The sequence below is a fragment of the Rattus rattus genome, chromosome X (genome assembly GCF_011064425.1).
Source record: "Rattus rattus isolate New Zealand chromosome X, Rrattus_CSIRO_v1, whole genome shotgun sequence".
In the NCBI taxonomy this organism is placed as follows: Eukaryota; Metazoa; Chordata; class Mammalia; order Rodentia; family Muridae; genus Rattus; species Rattus rattus.
In genome coordinates, this window is record NC_046172.1 from 124,822,066 (window position 1) to 124,830,686 (window position 8,621).

Consider the following 8,621-nt stretch of genomic DNA (forward strand, 5'->3'; position numbering starts at 1 on the left):
ATTTAGTTGGCAAATTCTTCCTTTGTTGTCTATTATTCCTAGTTTTGTACCCTTTCCCAGACTTCCAGCTGCCTTTCCATTTATTGACAATCAGAAATTCTGGCTTCACTGCTGTCCTGAAATCTTTTTATTTAGAATATTTCTCATAAGAGTAATCTATTATATTTCAAAGGATATTTTCTAGTTCCAAAATTTATGCCTCAATATTCTCTACTGATGAAAAAACCTCGATATTTTGTTTAGGTCCTGAGCAATTTCAACGTAATGTTAGATGCATTTACATGCACATACACCTAGATCTTTTGATATATATATATATGTATATATGTGTATATATATATGTTATATATATGTATATATATGTGTATATATGTATATGTATATGTGTGTATATATGTATATGTATATATGTGCATATATATATCTATGTAGAGAGAGAGAGAGAGAGAGAGAGAGAGAGATCTTACCTTCAGTGGTCAATCTAAGATTTTCTAACCATGTCTAAAAGTGGCATTATTTTTCTTCCTAGGTGCTCACAAGAATCACTCAATAATAATTCTCTGTCTCTTCACTGTTCCACTCATAGATGCCGCGAAATTGAGTCTTCCGCCATATTACTGTAGACAGTTGTCAGCGCTGTCTCTGCCAAGCAAATGCAGGGAACACACGAATCCTTCTGTAGCCAAAATGCTTATATTTTGCATTAATAACAGAGGGGGGCATGGGGTGCCAACATGGCATAACTTATATACACCCTACCCAGACGCATCCCACCCTGATTGTTGCTTACCCACTTGGTCTCATTAAACACGCCCGGAGTGGGCAAAGACCTGGCACAGAAGGCACTCTTGCACATGCCCCACAGTTAACTTCCTGAAAGGAAATCGGCTGGCCTTGACAGAGGCCAGCGCCATCTTGTAATGAAACTATCTCTGGCCTTCCCGTGGCCAGTGGAATAAAGCGCCATTTTGTGGTGGCGATGTTCTTCGGCCCTCTATAGACAGTGTATTTACAGTAGTTGCAACAACTGAATGTCAAAGCAAATTTAAGGTCTTATGAAGTAATTGGGAGATTTACCGGTTCAAGATAACATATTGTATGTCTATGCTCACCTGCACAAGATGTAGAACTAGGGGACAAAACAACAATTTATAAACATAAGGTACAAATCAGTCAGGAAGAAAACAGTAGAAATATTTAATTTCTTCTTTGTTCATTGTGAGAGAGATGGGATGCAAAAGAATAAGTGGTTAAATATTGGTGTGATCATATTTCTCTTTGAAGAGGAGGTCCACTGAAGAAATTGAGGAATGGAAGAAGTTCTACCTACTATGAAAACTCTGTATTGAGACAGTTTCATGGCTTTTCCAAACAACTCCTGTCTATACAGGACTTGGACACTAGAATTTAATCAAGCTTTCACATATGGGCAAAATTTTTTAATTTCTCATTGTGTGTGTGTGTGTGTGTGTGTGTGTGTGTATGTGTTTTGCCTTAATCTATGTCTGTATAACACATTGTGAATTGCTTATGGACACTAGAAGAATACATTATATTACCAAGGACTGGAGTTAACAGTTGGCTCTGAGACACCTATGTGGTCCCTAGGAATCCATGCCAGGTCTTCAGGAAGGTCAACTAGAGCTCTTGAATGATAAACTATCACTCCATCCCAAAAGTCAAAAGGATCTTTTGTAAGTTATGAAGAGTACTCAGAGTGTAAAGGATGGTCCTTTAATAAATGTTATTGAGAAAAGCGAGAAAAATCTCTTTTGCCTCTATGCAAAAGACTAAAATTTTGCCCTTATAACACCTACTCAAAATAGGTTTAAAATGCATCAGAGGTCAAGCAGCTTCATGCCATCAGATGTGGCAATGACTTCCTGTTTATGACAAGCAACCAAAAGCAAAGATAAATTGGAGTTCACTAGAACCTCCCATTAGCAATGGACAATATTAATAGAATAAAATGAGAATATGTACAAGAAAAAATATTTAAGAAACTTATATAGTGGGTAAGTAATTAATATCCAAAATATGCACATAATTTCTAAAACACAGAAACAATCCTACAAAATATACTAATTTGCATGGTATGCTAACTTAACTTAAAATATTTTAAATGTCTTTTTAAAAGCAAATCTAACAACAGAAATCAAATAAAAAATAGGCCAAGGACTTAAATTGACCTTTCTTTGAATAGTGTGTATAAATGGCTAATAAACATGAAAAACTTCAGCTTCACTAATTATCAGGGAAAAGCAAGCCAAAGCCCAAATAAGGTTATTTCTCACCCATTAGGATGCCTATTGTATTTCTTAAAACCTAGACCTTACTAAATGCTGGGGGAAAACTGGAAGCCTTGTGTGATCTTGATGGAGATGTGAAACAGTCACTATGGAAACCTACATGTAGGTTGAAATAATTGAATGCAGGTAATAAACCAGATACTTAGGCATTTTCATTCATAGCAACATTTTTTGTATTTGTACTAAGTGCAGAAGATACCCCATGTTAATTGACAGATGAGTAGACAAAATTTAACATCTCTATATGATGAAGAATTATTCAATCTTCAAGTAGAATAATATTCTTACATACTATACAGCATAAAAGTGTCTTAAAAATTTTATGGTTCACACTTTATTATTAGACAAGTACACATACTGTATGTTAGCTATTGCTATAGGAATGGAGATTTCATGGGGACAGAATGTAGAATAGTTGATAACTGTTATCCGACTTGGAGGCCTCAACTTGTGGCCCAAGTCACATCCAGCCAGCCACTTGCTCTGAATAAGCCAAATAAAATAGCTAAATTAATAGTCAAACAAAAAACGGGAGCTTCCTTCAATATGACCACATTGGAAAGGTGGGCAGAAAAGATCCAGCAAATCTTTCAAGTCCCTCCTCAAGGCCTTGATATGAGATCAGTTTTGAAACAAATGTTCAAGGTCATACACATATTAGCAGTTCAGTAAAGTTGAGGTCCTTCCCACCATTCTACCTTTACTCCTATGGCTTCATTCACATCTGGTAAGGGAACCTGAAAACTTGTTAGAATTGAGTGAAATCTCTTTCCGAGAGGGAGTAAGCTCCTTCTCCATCTGGAGTTTTCTTCCTCTGAGCATGAGCATTCTGGGGTCCATTGTTTCAATACTTCTATATATTTTAACAAAAGTGTCTCTTAAAATATGTTCATTTGTAGCCAGTTACTTAAAACATAATGGAATGGGCCAAGAGGAGCTGCTGTACTTATTCACTATGTCTGAGATCATGCAGACATTCTACCTTCTACCCTTATTATTGGAATACAGTGGTCATGAATTCTAGGAATTGTGTGGATAGATTATAGATAGATAGATAGATAGATAGATAGATAGATAGATAGATAGATTAGATAGGATAGATAATAGATGGATAGCTTGATGGATAGATGGGTGGGTAGATGAGATAGATAGATGAATGATGATGGGATATAGATAGATGAATGGATAGATATTTGATAGATAGATGGATGGATGGATGGATGGATGGATGGATGGATGGATGGATGGATGGATGGATGGATAGATAGATAGAATAGATGGATAGATAGATGGATAGATGAATGGATAGATGGGAAGAGGAGATAGATGGAGATGGGGAGATGGATAGATAGATAGATGGATAGATAGATGAATGGATGGATAGATAGATGAATGAGATAGATAGATGAGAGAGAGAGAGGAGAGAGTGAGAGAGGAGAGTAGAGAGAGAGAGTGTTGGGTTAGGGGTTTTGTGTTAAAATTTGGAAATAGCTGGTGGCAAAGGGCACATAAGGAACATCATCCTCAGATAGAAAGGAGATAGAAAAGTCTACTCATACAAGTCTCAGTGAATATGAGGTTTAGAAAGAGAAACAGAAATCAGGTAGGAAGATTCTTTCCTTCTTCTTCTCTATGCACAAACAACTTGGAAAAGTGTGAAGATTCTTGCAAATCTCACAAGGACAAGATGATTCTATTTTATCTGTTCTTGAGAATGTCAACTCTTTTGGAAGGTGAATCCTTAGAAAGTGCTCTGTTATCAGAATTGCTGTAAGCCCCTGGCCCAGAATTGTGAAACATAATTAGGAATTACAAATCCCAACTTGTCTGTTGATCACACTGATAACCAAGAACTCTAGAGGTTGAGGCTGGAGACTTGCCATGAATTATTTCAAGACCTGTGTGGTAATCATTGTCATTCTAGTCCAGCCTAGCTTACAGGGTAAGATTTTTATATCGGGGTGGAGTGTAAGAAGAATAAGAGGAAGAGGAGGAGGAGGAGGAGGAGGAGGAGGAGGAGGAGGAGGAGGAGGAGGAGGAGACAGTGGGGAGAGAGAGAGAGAGAGGAGAAGGAAAGGAAGAGAGAGGCAGAGATGAGAGATACTCAGAATGAGACAGAAACAGACTGAGAGAGACTCAGAGTCAGAGACAGAGAAATATCCCAATTTTGGTAGAGAGGTAGCCCAAAATTTAAGAACACTTGTTTAGCTCACAAAGGGCCTGGGTTCAGACAGCTCACATTTATATGTAACTCCAGGGGATCTTGTACTCTCTTTTGGAATCCCAGATACCTACTAGAACACAAATTACATACAGATAAACAGGCATGCAGTACTCATAAAATAAATTAAAATCCCATTGTAAGGATAAGAAAAGAATAAGAGAAGTCACTGATTACTGTGAAGTGAGGCAGATGTATAGCTAAGGATACTTACCTTTGGATTTAGGGGAGAAATAAAATATCCCAGAATCCCTCAGCCTTGTAATTCTAAATCTCAAGCTCTTATACGAAATATTATTCTAATCACTTACACATGCATACAAATCCATATGCCATGACACTTCTTGAAATTAGTACCAATAATATTATTTTGAAGTCCAAAATCTTATGACACTTCATCTCAACTATAATGAATAAACTATGGACCCAAATATATTTGAGGAATACTGTATCTTTTATTTCAACATGGGAGTTTGCAAAGGTCAAAGACATAAAGCTTACTATATGTATCCAATGCTTTGGAAAATTAAACCATTCAATTATTTATTTTGCTGACTAATTTCAGCAACTGTGTTTTTTCGTATCTCATTTTCAAATGACATTAAGTGTTATTTAATTTAATTTAAATGCTTCAGTTGGTTGATTGTTATTATTTTGATTCAGAGTGTTTTCCCACTAAGGATATTTCCATTCTGTTTACAGACTTGTCTGTGTACAATTAGGTGGCAGCATACACAAGTATTTTAATAGCACATTGCATTTTGGGAGCTTGTTTGCAGAGTGACTTTATTAATTAATGTATTTTAGGGATATTCTGAGCTCTTGGGCTAATATCCACTTATCAGTGAGCACATACCATGTGCGTTCTTTTGTGACTGGGTTACCTCACTCAGGATATTTTCTAGTTCCATCCATTAGCATAATCTAAGAAACAATTCACAGACTATATGAAGCTCAAGAAGGAAGACCAAAATGTGGATGCTTCAGTCCTTCTTAGTAGGGGAAACAAAATACTCACTGAAGGAAATACAGAGGCAAAGAGTGGAACAGAAACTGAAGGAAAGGCTATGCAGAAACTGCCCCACCTGGGGATCCATTCCATATGCAACCACCAAACTCAGTCACTATTGCTGATGCCAAGAAGTGTTTGCTGATATGAGCCAGATATGGGTGTCTTCTGAGAGGCTCTGCCAGATTACAACAAATACAGATGGGGATGCTTGCAGCTAACCATCAGACTGAGCACAAGGACCTGAACAGAGGAGTTAGAAAAAGAACTGAAGGAACTGAAGTTGTTTGCAACCCCATAGGAAGAACCATAATATCAACCAACCAGACACCTTGGAGCTCCCAGGAGCTAAGCCACCAACCTAAGAGTACAAATGAAGGGACCCATGGTTCCAGCTACATATGTAGCAGAAGATGGCACTGTCTGTCTTCAATAGGAGGAGAAGCCCTTGGTCCTGTGAAGGCTTATTTTCCTACTGTAGGGGAATGCCAGGATGTTGAGGTGGGAGTGGGTGGGTGGGAGTGGAAGCATCTTCATAAAAGCAAGGGGAGTGAGGGGGGAGGGGTGAGGGGTGAGGGGATAACATTTGAAATGAAAATACATAAAATATCCAATAAAAATTAATGTATTTTTAAAGAGTGACTCCATAGCATAACACACTTGCTTTAGTTGGGAGCGTAGTAAAAACATCACCTAAAGAAATTTCCCTTTCTATCAATTACAGAATACGTTTTGGACACATGCCAAAGTTATTTCTCATTCTCATAACCATTCTTGAAACTGAATTTTAAAAATCTCTTCCTATATCAAGAAGCACTGCCTCGCAACCCCACTCCCAGCCCTGCCAGGTAGTCCTGAGTAATTACTCTTTAATATGAATTTTATTCTCTTCCTCGTGGATTGATTATTACGGCTATTACATGCTTCCTAATTTTAGCTTTAATTGTGTTCCATTACATATATTTTCCTTATTTTCAGAAAACCACTGAAGTTTACACAATTAGGTATCAGTCTGGTATGAGTCAAAATTATGCCAGACAACATCTGCACAGTACTTGATGAATTTTTTTTTCTCTTCCAAATATGGTCTGTATGCATTCACTTTCATAATCTTCATGATCTCTTCTGTAAATTAAATTGATTGAAACATGTTAATACATTTATAGTCTTCTGTAATTTTTGTTTTGAATTACCTTGTTTGGTATCATCATCCTTAATTGAATTGCAACTTGTACGTTGATATTAATTCCTTGGTACTAGGTTTGGATTCTTTCCAAGTAATGTTTTAAATAAGCAAATTGTTTCTATTTCATTCTTTTGTGTTTTCTGATAACTTCATCTGTACCACAGTTTTCCTGTGTTATTTTCATATGTAAGTATATGAAAATATATTTAGTACCATGCTGAGAATACAGTCATCATTTAAGGGAAGTAGAAATAGATTATACATGAAGCGATGCAATTTGAAAGACAGTGACACCACAGAAGGATCTGCTTCTCTTAAAGTAGCCATATTTCCCTTGCTTTCTCTGGAGCTTTCTGCTAACATGTATGCTCAAATGTCAATATTTGTTCTACACAGTATTTGATTTGTGGTTCATGGCTCAAAATATGATGTTAACTAATTCACTCAATGGAATGGAGTGATAGAACGATTACTTTTGTGGCTACTATAAGCATTTTATTATAACTTTGATAGTAATATTCATTGTGATAATGCATGCTTTTTATAAGCCTGTATAATCCTATCTATGTGGTGTCAATTATGTGCTAAGAACATTGTATATTATTAAGCTGCTAGTAAATTATAAAAAGATATTAACATGTTTATAACATTATAAATTATAAACCGCAACATTTACTGATACCAAGTGTGCTGGATAGTTTTGTCAACTTGACACAAGCTAGAGAAATGTAAAGGCTGACAGGCACCAGATGTAGATCTCTCCTAAGAGACACAGCCAGAATACAGCAAATACATAGGCGAATTCCAGCAGCAAACCACTGAACTGAGAACAGGACCCCCGTTGAAGGAATCAGCGAAAGGAGTGGAAGAGCTTGAAGGAGCTCGAGACCCCATATGAACAACAATGCCAAGCAACCAGAGCTTCCTGGGACTAAGCCACTACCCATAGACTATGCATGGACTGACCCTGGGCCCCAACCTCATAGGTAGCAATGAATAGCCTAGTAAGAGCACCAGTGGAAGGGGAAGCCCTTGGTCCTGCCAAGACTGAACCCCCAGTGAACGTGATTGTTGGGGGGAGGGCAGTAATGGGGGGAGGATGGGGAAGCCCATATAGAAGGGGAAGGGGAAGGATTAGGGGGATGTTGGCCTGGAAACCGGGAAGGGGAAATAACTATTGAAATGTAAATAAGAAATACTCAAGTTAATAAAGATGGGAAAAAAATTTAAAAAATAAAAAAAAAAAAAGAAAATGCTTTCATTAGATCATACTATAGGCAAGTCTGTAGGGTATTTTCTTAACTAGTGATGGCTAACAGTGGCCCAGCCCATTGTGGGTGATGCTGTCTCTGGGCTGCTGGTCATAGGTCCTATAAGAAAGTAGGATGGACTCCGAAGAGTGGGCCCTGTACCGTACCTGGGCAGCACAGAAGAGCTGACCAACAGAAGAGTTGTGGTGGCATAGGTGTGCCAGCCCCAAGGTCATGAGCATGGGAGAGCTGGCTGTGTCCCTCACTGGATATAACATTCAGTAGAACAGCCTCACCAGTTCTGCCTTACCTGTGCAGCACAGTAGAGTTAGCCCTGGTTATGTGGGTTGCAGGTGAACTGATCCCAAAGACATGGGATCTGGCTCTGCTACTTCAAACTGTGGTTGTGGGTGTAGAATAGCTGACCTACTCAGATAAAACCAAGGCCCAGGTCCAGGGCTTTGGTTTGGTCCACCCCAATACCTACCCTCATCTGTAAACTGCTGGAACATGTAAAGGGTTGTTCCCACCGAGCCCAAGTTACAGGATCTCTATGACACAGGGCAACAACAGGATATCAGGGAGGAATCCTGGTGAGGTTCCAGTGTTGAGAGTGTAGCAGAAGCCAGTGGCCACAAACCAGACC